The sequence below is a fragment of the Globicephala melas genome, chromosome 15 (genome assembly GCF_963455315.2).
Source record: "Globicephala melas chromosome 15, mGloMel1.2, whole genome shotgun sequence".
Classification (NCBI taxonomy): domain Eukaryota; kingdom Metazoa; phylum Chordata; class Mammalia; order Artiodactyla; family Delphinidae; genus Globicephala; species Globicephala melas.
The window spans coordinates 5,361,093-5,377,507 of NC_083328.1; the positions used below are offsets into that span (position 1 = coordinate 5,361,093).

A 16,415-nucleotide genomic window follows, 5' to 3' on the forward strand; every position below is an offset into this window, starting at 1 on the left:
ACTTGGCTGGATCCTTTATAATGAAACTGTAACCAGAAGGACAGCACTTACCTGAGCCCTATGAGTCATTCTAGCAAATAGTTGAACTTGATGGGGGTTGTGAAAACCTTCCAGATTTGTGGCCACTTGGTCAGAATTGTGGGTGGCCTGGGGGCCTCCAAAGTGTGGCTGGTGTCTGAAGTGGGTGCAGTCTTGTTGGGGACTGTACCCTTGAACCTGTGAAACTTGTGCTAACTCCACAGGAGTAGAGTCAGAATTGCACTGCGGTAACTGCAGAGACAAGAGAACACCAGGCCTTACTGCATTTCTTTCAAGCGAGAAATATCTTTTGTGAGCTTATTTTGCGTCAGGCATGGCAGTGGGTGCCACACATCCCACCTAACTGTTGAATGTCATGTTACTAAAGGAATTCATGAAGCTTAGAATATCGCTAGTGTCAAAGGGGCGACACTGTGAAAAACACACTGAGATCGGAATTACTATTTTTAGGAGGATGCACAGATTTGGAGAACCAGATTTTCACATAAATTCATTAAACCAAGGAAGTCTAAACGCTTCATGAAGTTAAGGGCTGCAAAGTAATCTTCAGGCTTGCTTTAAGAGGTATTCTGTTTGTGAATAACTTGGAGTCGTTTCTGGCTAGAGAAAGGATGCTGGCGGCAGACATCCCTGCTCTGTCCTTAGGTCTCCTGGGATGTGCCAGTTGCACTGAGTTTGCTGACTACTAGGTTGGGGTAAACTGTTGGCAGGGACTTGGGGTGTGCCCAGGGCATAGTTTACTAAGAGGAGGAAGGGCTTGGGGACATCCTGACCCTCATGGGGATGGGTGGGCACGGGCAGAGAAGAACTGGTGGATGAGGGTCTGCAAGTTCCTTTACCGAGGTGTTCCTGGCCTGGAAGCCAGGCCCCCTGTTTCTGAGGTGGTCAGTCTCTGTTGTAGGGACACTCTCACTGGATTAGGGCACCTCGTGATTCAGTATCATCTCAACTCTAACCTTAATAATTACATCTGCAAAGACCCTGTTTCCAAATAAGGCCACCTTCTGAGGTTCTGGGTGGATATGAATTTTGGGGGACACACCATCCAACCCATTACACCCTCTAAGTGTCAGTCAGTTGGTAGACAGACCAAGGGGACCAGAAGAGGCCCATTGTCAGCATTATCACAGTACAGCTGAGCTGGGAGGTTATCTCAATGGGAAGAGGGAATATTTATAAACTCCTGACACTGTCCCCAAACACAGGATGCCCAAGGTCACTTCCTTCTTTACTGTGAAGAATCTCCTGAACAGCCTCTGCCTTTCCTGCTGTCCTCAGCTCTTTGGGAAGGAGCTGAATCCTTTATTTAAGGTCTAAAGAGATTGTCTGAACAAAGACTAATGGGTTAAGCCCAGGGACAAGATGACAAATTGTTCTCTTCTGCTGTCTCAGCCCCAAGGAAGGTTCTAAAAAGAGACTAGGATGCTCTGGGCTGGAGCAGAGGGCTGGATGTGGCCCACCGCGGGCTTGCCCCTCTGTCTGTCCATCCCACCCTGACACCAGCTAGACCCCCAAGCAGAGAACAATGCTGCTGCAGCCAAAGAGCAAATGGTTTCTGACTCCAGGCCACTGGTTATTCTTTTGTTCAAAGAATAAAAGCACAGTTTGAGACCAGAGAGGGGAATTAGGCCCCTAAGAGTTCTGAAACCGGAAGGGGGTTCCCTGCTCCTTGCCTGACTTCCTCCACCTACCCCTGCCACCGAGACTCCAGCTGGGCCAGTGAGGGGAGTCTGGTCCGCACTACTACACGGGGGGGCCAGAGCGGAAGGCCAGGTCCTGCTGCCCAGGTGCGTGGGCTGGCAGAGGAGGCGGCTGCCACCCCACGTGAGAGGCAGGAAGGACTGTCCCTTCTTCCCCGTCCACCAGGCCCTTGCCCAGGGTGAGCGGGCAGAGGGTGGTCTTTGATTCATGGTAGCACCAGCCCTGCCCTTGACAATCGATCACAGCGATCACTTGTCCACCATGACAGGGATGGAGAAGGGAGAGCCGGGTGGGTGCTTCTCCCACAGTCTTCCTGGGAGGTGGAAGTGAAAGCAGTTTCTATTTTATGGGCCAAGGTGGGAGCAGAGGAGGGGAGCTCAGCCTCCTGCTCAGGGGGTGGCCAGGGCTGGGTTTCCCATGGGGCCTGACAAGGTTCGGACACCCGCTGAGTTTGGATCCGTGAATACCGGGCAAGGCCTGTGGTCTCTGGCACCCAGCGGACTCAGCCCCAAGAGGAGGTGGCACTCAGGGTGGCTGTTTCCTGGCTCTGCCCCCAGTAAACACGGCAGGGGCCTCCAGGGGGCCGGAGCCCACCCAGCGCAGAGCTGAGGGCTGGCTGAGGGCCAGGGCGGTGCTGTGGTGCTGGGGCCACAGGTGCTGGGCTCGGGGCTGGAGGAGGACATTGGCGATGCTCAACTTCTTCCCGAGAAGGGCCTGGTGCAGAGCGCCGACGGCGACCCTCCCAGATTTCCGAGCCGCTTGTGGCGTGGGGGGCTGGGCGGTGTTGCAGAACAAATGGGGAGTGGAACTGGGTGTGGCGAGGGCGGGAGGCAGCCTGGCAGGGTCTTACCTTTGCTGTCTGTCTCTCTGACCGGTCCAGAGTGAGGAGGCCTCTCCATGCTGTCTGCCTGTGCCCGGGAGGCAGGCTGGCGGCTCTCAACAAGAAGCATCAGGATCCGCCGGGCCGCGGCCCACCTGAGTGGGGCAGGTTTTCCTCTCTCTCCTGGCTTTGCAGAAGGGCTGCCCTGGGGGACAGTGTGGGTGGCCCTGGGGACCGGAGGGAGATGAGCTCAGGATCGCAGACCTTGAACCAGGGGCCAATCTGAGAAGTAGGAGGATTTGAGGGGTCATGGACCAACCTCCCAGGGAGTCGCCACGGCCAGCCCAGGGCACAAGAGGGCCCGGGGGTGGGGTGGGGTTGGAGGAGGGCCCAGCCCAGGCTTGAGTCCGCTGCAAGCAGGAGTAAATAATGAAACACTGCAGCTACTTACAGAACCACCATCTGAAGGATGCTTGTGGATTTCTTTCTCTTTTTTTTTTTTTAATTTATGTTTGGCTGCGTTGGGTCTTTCTTGCTGCGCGCAGGCTTTCTCTAGTTGTGTCGAGCAGGGGCTACTCTTCGTCGTGGTGCGCGGGCTTCTCATTGTGGTGGCTTCTCTTGTTGCGGAGCACAGGCTCTAGGTGCACGGACTTCAGTAGTTGTGGCTCTCGGGCTCAGTAGCTGTGGCTTGTGGGCTCTAGAGCGCAGACTCAGTAGTTGTGGCACATGGGCTTAGTTGCTCCGCGGCATGTGGGATCTTCCCGGACCAGGGCTCGAACCCACGTCCCCTGCACTGGCAGGTGGATTCTTAACCACTGCACCACCTGGGAAGTCCCGTGGATTTCTTTTGACTTCTCCTTTGCACCCGTGGAGTGTCTGCCTCATGTGTTCCCACCTGCCAGAGAAGCTGAGACTCCAGGCTGGCTGTTTTAGGTTTGGTTCCTGGTTGAGCAGATTGTCCCAGAGGCACCAAACATCTGGACTTCCTCGGCCCCCAGTGTACCCCAGCCAGTGGGGATTGCCGGAGTTGCTGCCGGGGAGGCCTGTGCCCACGCCTGCCACATGAGCCATTCGTTAGGTTGTGTAACAGACAATCCCAGTTAGGGAAAGAGAAACCACCTGGGTATTTTTAAAAAGAGTGAATTTGTTGGTTACTCTAATGATTAGAGAGTGGAGAAGCCAAAGGGTAAAGTGAGGCAACTCATGGATTAGCAATGCAGGAAGCCACAACCATCCCTGGGACTGGAGAGGCCAAGGGAGGAAGTGGTTTTACTGGACCCCGGGATCTGGAGCCATTTGGTGGAAGGGGGAGTCACGGCAAGAACCACGGACCCTCGGGAGCTGGGGCTGCAGAGGGAGGGACTGTGCAGCAGGTGCCAGAGACGTGGAGGAAAAGGAACCATGTGGAGAAGTGGGGGGACAGACCCTGGCTTCTTTCATCCTGCTTTCCAATTTTTAAATATTTGGATAAAATACACATAACATAAAATTTACCACCTTAACCATTTTTTTTTTTTTTGCGGTACGCGGGCGTCTCACCGCTGTGGCCTCTCCCGTTGCGGAGCACAGGCTCCGGACGCGCAGGCTCAGCGGCCATGGCTCACGGGCCCAGCCGCTCCGCGGCATGTGGGATCTTCCCGGACCGGGGCACAAACCCGCGTCCCCCGCATCGGCAGGCGGACTCCCAACCACTGCGCCACCAGGGAAGCCCTGTTTGTTTTTTAAATAGCAGCCATCCTCATGGGTGTGAGGGGATATCTCATTGCTGATTTGTATTTTTCTAATGATTAGTGACTTTGAGCATCTTTTCATGCACTAGTGCCTCCTATTAACCAAACTTACCCAGAAGCCAGAGGGCAAGTGAGCTTGGGAAGTGTAGTTTTTTGCATTACGGAGTAAAGCAGGGAAGGCAAGGCCCAGGTGACAGCTGTGGGTGTGTGTGAGGTGGGTGGGTAGAGCAGGTGGCACTGTAAAGCCAGCAAATATCCCAGGTAGTGGAAGCTCACAGAGAACAGTAGTGACGTAAGGGACTCAATCTCCAGCACACATCAGTGTCCTGTGGAGGAAACCAGAACCCAGGGAGGGGTAGGGACCTGCTGAGATCTCACAGAGCAGGTGGCAGAGCTGGGGTTTGCACCTGAGTCTGCCTGACTTCCAGATGAAAGCTCTTCCCACTCTGTGCTCCCTGCCATCCGCATGATGCCTGCAAGGATGAGGCTCACCGGTTATGAACGTGCCTTGCATTTTCACACCTCATGGCTTTGCTTGTACTGTTCCCCCTGCTTGGAATGCTTTTCCCTCCTTGCCCACCTGGCAAACTTGTACTCTCGGCAGCTCAGCTCAAACGCCCACTCCTCTAACCTGACCACCAGGGAGAACAAACCCCAAACCATGAACTATTGGCTCAATCCGTCTAAACAGCACAGAACAGTGACGGGGTCCCTGTCTTCACTCCATGTTGGATGCCTAATGTTTTTCTTTTCCCAGCATGCTGTCCATAGACTTCTGATGACTCCGAATTTCCTCTAGGGGTCTCCCCCCACCGTTTCTTGTGGATTGGGTAGTGATGACACCCCTCATCCCCAAGTTTATTATGCAATCCATCTTCCTGGTCACAGTGACTGGCCCTGAGACTTTAGCTGAGCCCTTGGACAAGAGAGACCGTCTTCCACAGGGCTGGCAAGGCCATGAAGATACCATGGGGACCAGGCCTGCCTGAGAGTGAAGCCAACAGAGGGGAAAGCACAGTCCTGGGCTGCAACAGCAGTGAGTCTTGACAACATTGTTTCTGTGCCTGGATACAGCTATGCCTGAAGCCACCTTTCACCTGTAGACGCTAATAAGTTCCCTCTTTTTGCAAGACCAAGTTGTGTTGGGATTTCAGTCACTTACCACTGGAAGCCATGATTAATGCATGTGCCTTGTGCCCAAGTCCTGGCCTTACATGCCTTGTTGATTCAGAATTCCTTGGCTCGTAGCTCTGTAGGTCTGGTCCCCAGGACAAATGGTCCTTCTGAATATCCTGTAGTATGTGGTCTGCACAGAGAAAAGCAGATCAGAAATCGGTGGGATACCACCTGGGGAGTTTCAAGTTAGGAGGGCACACTTTTCCTGATTCCAGGCTCGGTGACTTGCCCAAGGCCCCCAGGTGGTGGGTGATGGAGCTGGGACCAGCCAGGAAGTCGGGCCCCTTGGCTGCTTTGCTCGAATCTGGGTCTCTGGCAAAGGCTCTAGAGGGGTCTCCTTGTTAGGCCAGGATAAGAGACCCGTTCCTCTTCCTGAAACAGCCACAGAGCCGAAAGAGCATTGCTTGGTGAGAGAGCAGAGTGCTGAGGCTTGGAGGCCTCGGTGGCCCTGCCCTTGCTGAGGCAGGCCTGTCCCCTTCCCAGTTGCCCAGGAGTGCCGCTGCAGGGCACATGGTGCCCTGTGCTTCAGGGACAAAGCCGGAAAGAAGCCCCAGCGCCTCGTCAGCTCGGCACCACCCCCCGCCCTCCCTGGGCACTTTACACATTCAAAACCTATTTTAGAAGTAGCAGCTCATCTGATTCTTTTTAATGCACTTCCAGGCAGCACAGATGTGCATCAGGGAAAGAATGTTCCTTGAACCAAAGTGCTTCTGTGGGCCTCATGATCCTCTCCCTTGGCGCCCACTGCCAGGCCAAGAGCCTCCTATGAACCATGCATTAGTTCTGGTGATGGCTGCACACAGAGGGTGCAGCTCTTGAAAAGGGAGGGGTGTCCATTGTGCACTCAGGAGGCAAGGGTCAGGGACTCCGGCTGCGGGGAGGAGCAGACTCTGAAAGGGAGGATGGATGGAGGCTGGAGGAGGTGAAGCTGGCAGTGTCCAGAGCCCTGCCGCCAGGTCACGTGGGGACGGGGCCCTGGCTACTGCCCCTCCCGCGCTGTCATCCATATGTGAGAGACTTTATCCTGAATGGGGGATCTGGTACCTGAACAGTCCCAGATGGACTGGCTTGCAGGGAGGTGGGGTGGGGAGGGGACCGACAGATACAAAACAAAGCGCAGGGCGGGGCGGACTCTCCACAGGTGAGGAAAGGACGAATGACCAGACTGAGAGATGCAGGGCCACACGGCAACTCCCAGATCAGAATGACAGCACGGAGCTCCTTAAAACACACAGAGACATAAATTAAGCCTTGCAAGCGCCTGTCCCGAAAAACGTGTCAGCCAGACAGATGACGGAGGGAAGGCGTCTGATGTTTCTGTCGTTTGCAAAAATACATGTTTTTGATTTGGAGGGGGAGGCACCAAAAGCCATGATGTAACTTTTAAAGGAATTTTCAAAGGTGGTTTTTTTCTTTTCCAAAGCTGAAAAATGTCCCTAGAAGGGAACGTGAGCCATGTGTTATTGAGAGATGTCAGTCTCTCCCTTCAGTGATGTGAAGGAAGCCCAGGGCTACACCAGCCAAGCAGGTATTCCCAGCCACGGTGGTCTTCTGGGGGAGGGCCCGGTGCAGGGGGCGCAGAGCTCAGCTCCAACGTCCATTACACACTGAAGGCTCGTATGCTGAAACACTCAGGATCTTTCTCTGACTCATGATGTCAACCCACTTCCTGGGCAGTGTCCCTGTGAGTCTGGAAGGCATGGAGCTGCCTGTCTCGGGGCAGCCCCTCATCCCCAGCACCCTACGGATGAGGACTCAGGGGAAACCAGCAGGAGTGGATCCAAGGTCTGTGAGGCCTGAAGCTCAGCCCATTTGAGGGATTCTCTTTGAGAGAAAGGATACATAAATACAATATGGATTTAGGTATGAAAGCAAATGTTGATTTACAGTGAAAAAGGAAATCACCACCAAGTACCGGGAGCCCTGGGAATCTAGGTCTTTTTCTTCTGCAATGCCTTTAGGCAATTTATGAGACATGTTTGCTGAATCCAAGCTGACTTCTCTCCCCACCTAGAACACTCTATGACTGCCAGCATCTTCCAGCTCTTCCAGGGGCCCAAGCAAAGGAGGGGTCCTGACACTGGGGCTTTGTTAGCTTTACCGAAAATCTGCCCCTGGAAAACAAGGCTGACTAGAAAAGTCATATCTCTGTCTTGGCTGGGTCTGCCTGCAGTGGGACCCAAGATCTGTGAGTAAATGAGAGGGAGGAGGATTTGGAAAGACCCAGGACTCCTGTGCTCCGGGATTTGGGGGCAGTTGCCCAGAGGCAGCCAAGCGTGGGTTTGCAATTTCAGTTGATGGAAACCTGGCCAATTGAATCATATCCTGTTGGGAGAAATATCACATAGCGAGAAGGGGCTGGTAAGCCGGGGCCTGGAGACAGCTGTGGGCAGAGCCGTCCAGCTGGGGCCAGGGAGGAGGCATCCTGGCTCTGGCATCCAGGTTGTCTGCCAAGGCTGATCCGTGGCGTGGGAGAGGGAGCCTCCGGCTGCCTAGACCCAGAACCCCCGCCCGAGTTTACCTCACTCTCCTTGTTCTGGTTCCAGGCTAATCAGGTGAATTTGTGGGCATCACGGTCATTCTCCTGGAGGCCTGCCTGCCGGACAGGAGAGTGCAGATGGTGTGGAAGGAGGTCTTTCCACCAAAGTGGCCAGCAGACGGTTGTCTGGCTCTCCTTAGAGCCTGCCAGAGGGAGAGAGGGTGCTGTCCTGTCAACCTGCACATCTGATAACTGTATTTCTCAGGGCAAATCATTAAATTGACATCATGGTTTTTATTTATCACTTTCTTTGAACTTGGTTCATGCCCGCTCACCCCCAAGAGAGATGGAACCATTCACTGTGCCCACAAAATCATGTCTGGTGCAGAGCCAGCGCCATAAATATCACTCGAAGGAATGGAAATTAGATTTTGAGCCTGCAGGAGAAGGCCAAGCCCAGACAGTAATGCATTCCCAAGGAAAATGGTCACCTTGGGAGGGCCAGGCTAGGGGAGCAGCTGGCCTGTCCTGGGCTCTCTCTGATGTCTCACAGTGAGCTGTGGGTTTTTTTTCTTTTTAATTTTTATTGGAGTATAGTTGATTTACAATGTTGTGTTACTTTCTGCTGTACAGCAAAGTGAATCAGTTATACATATACATATATCCACTCTTTTTTAGATTCTTTTCCCACATAGGTAATTACAGAGTATTGAGTAGAGCTCCCTGTGCTATACAGTAGGTCCCTGTTGATTATCTATTTTATATATATTAGTGTGTATGAGCCATGGGTTTGAAGTGAAAACTGCCACAGAAACGTGGGTATCCCTTTGTTATGGGCTGAATTGTATACCGAATCCTCCCAATTCATATGTTGAAGTCCTAGCCTCCAGCAACTCAGAATGTGACTCTATTTGCAGATAGGGTCTTTAAAGAGGTAATTACATTAAAATGAGGTTGACAGCCAGCTGGGAACGGAGCCGAAGTTTCTGTACAAGCCCAGCGGAAGGCTCGTCCAGCACGCTCCAGGGCTGCCCCCCCTGCCGGCTTTCCGCTGGCACCACGTTCACTCAGGAAGGCCCTGGTCTTCTCTGCCCTGTTTGTCCCGGCTGTGACTTTCCTCATGCCACCCCTGGAGGCGGCCCCTGATATGTGTTTGGAGAACACACACAGGCTTTTGAATTCTCTACGGATGTGGAGTCAACTACCCTCAGCTTTGGGGAAGAAGCCAAGGGGGCCAACAGCCAATTACAATTCCATTTACACTTTGTGAGTGGAGATCATGCAGATATCAGTGTTGTTTATTCCAAGGAGCCCATGACTGGAGCGCCAGCCCAGCCCGGGCCGGCCCCTCCACGGGAAGCCATGAGTCTGTTTCCAGGCAGGCTTCAAATGAAGCAAAGTCTCCACTAGCTGTGACCACCACTCTGCTGCCCATCACTTCTGAGAAGATTCTGAACTTCTGCCCAGAAGTCTCCATTCTGGAAGACTGCATGTTTGTGGAAGACTAGTGAAATAGGATGTACCCAGCCAAGGAGAAACAGCAGGGCATTGTACACAGATGAGGAGAGGGTCATTTCTTAACCAGGTCCCGTTTAATGTGGGCTCAATAAATGTACATTTGAATTGAAAAAAATATTAAGTCGAGGTCATATGGGTGGGCCCTCACCCAATAGGACTGGGGTCTTTATAAGAAGAGGAGATTAGGACACAGACACACTGAGAAGGAAGACCACGTGAAGACACAGGGAGACGACGGCCATCTACAAGCCATGGAGAGAGGCCTTGGAATACATCAACCCTGCTGACACCTTGATCTTAGACTTCCAGCCTCCAGAACTGGGAGAAAATAATGTCTGTTATTGAAGCTGCCCAGTCTGTGGACTTTGTTAAGTCATCTTGAGCAAAGTGATACATTCCTCACCCCACCCTGCTGGCCCCTGTGGCGTCCTGTGGATGAGAATGCCTGCACTCTCCTGGGGCTGCTCTCTTCTCTCTACTCCCTGCCCTGGAACTCCATCTCTTGCTCACATGGCTGTGGCAGTCTCCTCCACTCTGCAGCCAGGGTGAGTCTCCTAAAGCCCAAACTGACCACCTTCGTTCCCAGCTTGAAGGCCTCCATGCCTCTCCACTGACCAAAGATAAACCTCAAACTCCTAAACGTGGCCCTCTGAGCCCCCCGCCTCCAGAGCTTCACCTGCCCCCATTCCTACTTCCTACTTTGCTACAAACTGTCTGCACTCTCCCCTCACCACACATTTTTGGGTCTCTGTGACTTAGTTTGTGTATTAATTTGCTAGAGCTGCTGTAACAAAGTACCACAGATGGGATGGCTTAAACAACATACATTTATTGTCTCACAGTTCAGGAGACCAGAAGTCCAAGATCAAGGTGTGGGCTGGGTCAGTTCCTTCCAAGGGCTGTGAGGATCTGTTCTAGGCCTCTCTCCTGGGCTTGTAGATGGCGATCTTCTCCCCGTGTACCTTCCCATGGCATCTCCTGGTGTGACTGTCCCTGGGTCCACATTTTCCCCATATAAGGACACAGGTCATATTGGACTAGAGCCCACACTAATGACCTCATCTTAACTAATTACATCTACAAGGACCCTATTTCCACATATAGGCACATTCTGAGGTGCTGGGGGTTAGGACTGCAACATATAAAATTTGGGGGGACACAGTTCAACCCATTACACATGGATATGCTGTTGTCTCCATCTGGTATGTTCTTCCCCTTGTTTCTTTTTCTGGATAACTCAGTCATCCTGGAAGATGTAGTCCCAGCTGGACCCTGCCCCACCCCTTCCCCTCCCCATCCTCCCCTTACTCCTGACCTGTGCATCCAGGCCCCATTCCCGTGGGCCCCGCCCACCCTGGCCCCGCCTTGACCACGCCCCAGCACCACTCCTCTTGCACCCTTCACCTGCCTGTCCCAGTCTGCACCGAGTGTGGGATCGCTGCACCCGCCTCACACCCCCTCCCTCACTCTCCCCAACCCCAGGTACCTTGGGTCCCCTTCTGCTTTGTCCTTTAATTCTGCTCATCATCTTCCTTCTCCCTCTGCCGTTGTTTGTTTCCAGAATTAATGAGACTGAAATTACTTTTCAGAACTTTTGGGGGATTCGGGGCGTCCCTCCAGGAAGGCAGGAGATGCCTGGGGGAAGCCTGGCGCTTCTGAGTCGTTAAACGATTCTGGGGTCGAGGAGGCTCCCTGCAGGAGTGCTTCTGCAGGATGCAGTCTGCAAACAAGGATTGTTGATGTGCACGTCGCCGGGCCTGGGGCGGGAAGGGGCGAGCTAGCGGCTCCTGACAAGAAGGAGGAATGTTAGTAACAGCAGCGGCTCACCTCTGGGTAATTTACCAGCCGTGTTCATGCCACCGTCTGAGTTGATCCTTATTAACAAATGAAAGGGACTTCCCTGGTTGCACAGTGGTTAAGAATCCGCCTGCCAATGCAGGGGACACGGGTTCGAGCCCTGGTCTGGGAAGATCCCACATGCCGTGGAGCAACTAAGCCCGTGCGCCACAACTACTGAGCCTGCGCTCTAGAGCCCGCGAGCCACAACTACTGAAGCCCGTGTGCCTAGAGCCCGTGCTCCACAACAAGAGAGGCCACTGCAATGAGAAGCCCGTGCACTGCAACGAAGAGTAGCCCCTGCTCACAGCAACTAGAGAAAGCCCGTGCACAGCAACGAAGACCCAACGCAGCCATAAATAAATAAATAAATAAATAAATAAATAAATAAACGAAACAAAACAACAAAAAACAAATGAAAGGCAAAAAATTCATGCTGGCATTGTTTCTATCCCCATTTTAAAGACTGGGAGACTGAGATCTGCCTCTTTGGAACAAGGAGATGTGACAGGAAAATGGGGAGGAAACCTTGAGCTTGGACAGGGAGTTGGGGTCCTGTTCTGAAACCACAGGAAGGGGAAGCCACAGAGGGAAAGGTGGCTGAGAACCAGCACAGCTGTCTCTGTGCTTAGCATCTAGGCCAAGCTCAGCACCTTGGCTGCGTGAGCCCAGGACCAGCTGCAGGATTGCATGGGGCCCACCAGACCCCCACGTGGTGAGAGAAACTTCCTTCTACCCCAAACCCTGGGCTGAAATGACCAAAAAAAGGATCTCCCACATTCTCCAGGTTTTCTTTATTTGAAAAGCCGTGTTCAATAACCCCATCAAAGCTGCCAACTGACCAGACCCAGAGACTGGCTGTCTCAAGGAAACAGTAAACTAGATGAAAGATGACTTTCTCCTACTTGGTTGACATGCTTTACGTGTGATCGCTCCTATGACAACAGAAGGTATATAAAAAGGCTCAGTTACGGCTTCTTGGAAATAATAAAATAACTTGGAGGGACTGGTATGCCAAGGAGCCTGCAGATGAACGTCTGGCTGTAAAAGAGGACTAGCCTCATGTTTTGTCAAGTTGCAGCTCAGCTGCCTGGCGGGTGAGGAACGGAAAGAGGGATTATTTTGAGAATGGTTTAGGATGCATCCAGAAGGGTCCAGTTCATTGTATGATCAACATTCAGACTTGAATGAAGGGAGCGAGCATTACAGTTTTCTCGCTTTGAATATCCTTTTGGGAGATAGCAGTTTTAGGACTGAGTATAAAATCTAATAATTATCAGCTACTCCTGTATAGAGAAGAAATCCATGCTCAGACTCTATAGGATGTTGTGCCACCTGGAGGTGAGGGGTCATTACCTCCACATTACAAATGGGAAAACTGAGGCTCTGCAGGCACAGGGACTGTCCAAGGCCTCAGAATAAACAAGAAACAGAACTGGGAATCAACCTAAGCATCGGCTAACTTCCAAGCCTCTGCCCTGTGGTCACACTGTAATATAATGATTTAAAACGGACTGCTCTCTTCCAATTGTACTTTAAAAATATGTAATAGGAAAGCTCCTTTAAGAAGACTTGGAAATAAAAGCTTCTGTTACGAAAATAAAATCCATTTAAAAAAAGCCACTCATTAGAACATAATGGGATATATTCATTAAAATTATTGGCTCAACATTAGCTTTCTCTGCCCTTGTTAATTTTAAATATTTTTAAATATGTGGCAAGACAGACCTGAAATTATTCGTTTAATTTATTATGGTAACATCTTAGTGTTTAATGTATTTCCAACACCTTTGTAAAGCAACATCTCACTTTGGTGTCTTTTTTCCCCTTCTTTTTCTTTTCTATCTAAAATTAGAGTTGGCTTAAAAGACATGGAAATGCAGGGCCAGTGTGGAGGTGGGACTCTCCCTTCTAGGAATGTTTTATTCCAGTTCCTTGAGTTAATTTTTTTCCCCAATTTTATTTGGGTATAATTGAAGTATGTGAAACCCTACATAAAGTGTACTATTTGATCCATTTTGACATATATATTTATATATCCATCACTATACTCAAGATAAACATTTCCATCATGCTCCCCCCCAAGTTTCCTCATGCTCCTTTGTAATTCATCCTTCCCCTTCCTATCCCCAGGCAACCACTGATCAATCTTTTGATTACTCTGCATTTTTTAAGAATTTTATATAAAGAAGACTTGGAAATAAAAGCTTCTGTTACCAAAATAAAATCCATTTTAAAAAAGCCACAGAACTGTTATACAGTATGAAGTTATGAAGTTATACAGTATGAATTTTTTTTTTCGCTCCATTTAGTGGAGCGAAATTCACACTGTTATATATCAACAGTTTGTTCCTTTTTCTTGCTGAGTAGTATTCCACTGAATGGATATACCACAATTTCTTTATCCATTCACTCATTGATGGACATTTTGATTGTTTCCAGCTTTGGCTATTTTGAACCAAGCTGCTATAGACAGGTGTATGAGACTTTGTGTGGACATAAGATGTCATTTCTCTTGGGTAAACATCTAAGAGTGAAAAGACTAGGTTATATGGCAAGTGTATCCTTAACTTTCTAAGGAAACTGTCAGACTGTAATCCAAGGTGGGTGTACATTGTACATTCCCATCAGCCAGGAATGAGAGTTCCCGTTGATTGACATACCTGTCAATTCTGGCATTGATTTTTTTTTTAACATCTTTATTGGAGTATAATTGCTTTACAATGTTGTGTTAGTTTCTGCTGTATAACAAAGTGAATCAGCTATATGTATACATATATCCCCATATCCCCTCCCTCTTGCATTTCCCTCCTACACTCCCTATCCCACCCCTCTCAGTGGTCACAAAGCACCGAGCTGATCTCCCTGTGCTATGAGGCTGCTTCCCACTAGCTATCTATTTTACATTTGGTAGTGTGTATATGTCAATGAATTCTGGCATTGATTTTAATGTATAGTTTTGGACTGTGCCAGGGAATAAACTATTGGCTTATTTAATGATTGTCTATCTCTAAGTCCCATCAATGTTACCTTCTAAATCTCTCTCCTTGCTCACTGCTCCTGCCTTATTAACTCTCTCCTAAATGGCCTTCCCAAGGGTACTTTCTCCCCTTCAACCCAGGCTCCATGTGCCAACCACTGGGGTCTCTTCACGATGCAAAACTGGAGGCGCCTTTACCCTGTTTAAGACCATGTCACAGTTTCCAAGTAGTGAGAATACATCTCTCCCAGAATACAACTATAACCCTGTAAGATCTGCCCTGATGGCCTAATCCCATGCCCCAATTCCCAGAATCCAGTCTTCCTTCTATTCTTTTAGTGGTTAGATTCAGCCAGAAAACACGCTTTGTTTGGTTCCTACCTGATGTACGCACATTGTTTTATGATTTTTTTAAAATTTGGAATAATTTGTCAACATTAAACGCATAAAAATCCATAAAAACATTAGTGGGTGGGCATTCCCCCTGCGACAGATGTGAGCCAGAGCTGATGGCCGCTCCTTTAAGACAGGGCAGGTACCTGCCCACGCCTCACCATGTGCCCCCGCCCCCTTTCCGTGCACCTGCTCATCTCCACTCACCTTTGCTAAATTCACACCTGTTCCTCTTTCAGATCTGACCTGAGAAGGGGAAGCCTCTGAATCTCCCATCCTGCCGCCTCCAGCACAGGGAACCCACACAGGCAGGGAGGTCTCCATATAGCGTGTGTACCACGGGCCACGCCTCCTCTCCTTCCGGCCCTTGACTTTGTGAGATTGGTCTGCTGACCGCTCAAGACTCCTAGGATGTGAACACAAAGCCGCGTCAGTCTCTTGGGAGGCAGGGTAGGGGACTGAGGCCGTTACAGCAGCTCTGCAAACAGGAGGAGAGTTAATATGATGCATGAAATAGGATTTTCAAGTCTGCAGCAAGATACAGATTAGGTCAAGAGAGGTAAGAATTCTGGAAATTACTTCAGCTCCTCCTTTAGTAGATCTAGAAGCAGTCCTGGTGGTCTGAATCAGGGAAATTTGCCCCTTCAAGCCCAGTGGCTTTTGCAGGAAGTGGGGCGTGGGCACAGGGAGCTGAGCTGTGTCATTCATACACGCCTCTCCTGGTACTGGAGGTGCACGTGGGTGGGGGCATTACACAGGGGCTTCTGTTTCACTTTCTTTTCAGGATCTGGGAAGGGGGGAGGTGGCCTCCCAGGCGGCCCTGCCCCAGCTGGTAGGAAGAGGGAAAGCCCTGAGTCCCTCCCCCTCCTCCAAGTGCCCCTGTTATGTGACGTGGGCAGAACCAGAAATACACTCCCTTGAGAAGGATGAGGAAGCTGGACTTCTGCCTTGACCTGGGGTTGGGGCCTGTGGGCAGGGATACGTGGGCTGCAGGCCTGACCTCCTGGGCCCTGGTCGGGGGTGGGGCACAGCACCCCTCCCAGAGGCGAGAAAGGTCAGGGTCGACTGCAGCTCTGACCAGGCCCCAGAACAGACCTCCCTCACCCCTTCACCCAGCGATGGACCCTCACAAGTGGCAGGTCTGCACACAGACCCTGGGAGCAGGGCCAGCTTTGTGGGTGTGTGGCCTGTGCAGTCCACAGGGCCTGTGCTCAGAAGGGCATGTGCTTGGTTTAATGCTCTGCTGTCACCATCTTGAAATGCGCAGCAGTGTTTGAACCAAGTACCCCACATTTTCCTTTGGCTCTGAGCCCTGAGAATTACGTAGCCAGTTCTTCTTAGCAGACACCGGCCACATGTTCATCCGAGGATGCGATAGGGTCCAGGGCCCCTTTCCCCTGGGGCTACCAGGTCATAAAACTACCCACCGTCCACATTAGCCAGATACCACCTTGAAGGGTGGGGGGGACTTCTGGGGGCCCGAGGGCAGAGAAACCCTGAAGAGACTACAGAGACTATTTAGATTATGGAAGGATGCCGTGTTTACAAAATTAGACGAAATTTTGTTTTCTTCTTCCCTTCCCCTTCCTCCAGCTACAAGGGGGTCTGGGAGGAAGATCAGATTACCTTATAGAGAATATTTATAGAGGAATAAAGAGGCTACACTTTTCACATCTGCATGCAGTGGGAATCTGTGTGATCCTGCTAAAATGATGTATCTCTGCTTTTCATCCAGCGACACCT

General features: G+C 51.0%; 1 long non-coding RNA gene across 2 annotated transcripts in view; it reads right to left on the minus strand.

Moving 5' to 3' along the window:
* The window catches only part of LOC115846804 (uncharacterized), a 119,789-nt gene that overhangs the window by 6,988 nt on the left and 96,386 nt on the right, over positions 1 to 16,415 (minus strand). For both annotated transcript variants that reach the window (XR_009559124.1, XR_009559123.1), the window contains exons 10-15: positions 14,880 to 15,078; positions 10,950 to 11,250; positions 7,988 to 8,148; positions 5,453 to 5,596; positions 3,012 to 3,679; positions 2,591 to 2,787 (exon numbers count right to left, since the gene is read on the minus strand). This is a non-coding gene — a long non-coding RNA (uncharacterized lncRNA). The remainder of the gene's footprint in view (positions 1 to 2,590; positions 2,788 to 3,011; positions 3,680 to 5,452; positions 5,597 to 7,987; positions 8,149 to 10,949; positions 11,251 to 14,879; positions 15,079 to 16,415) is intronic.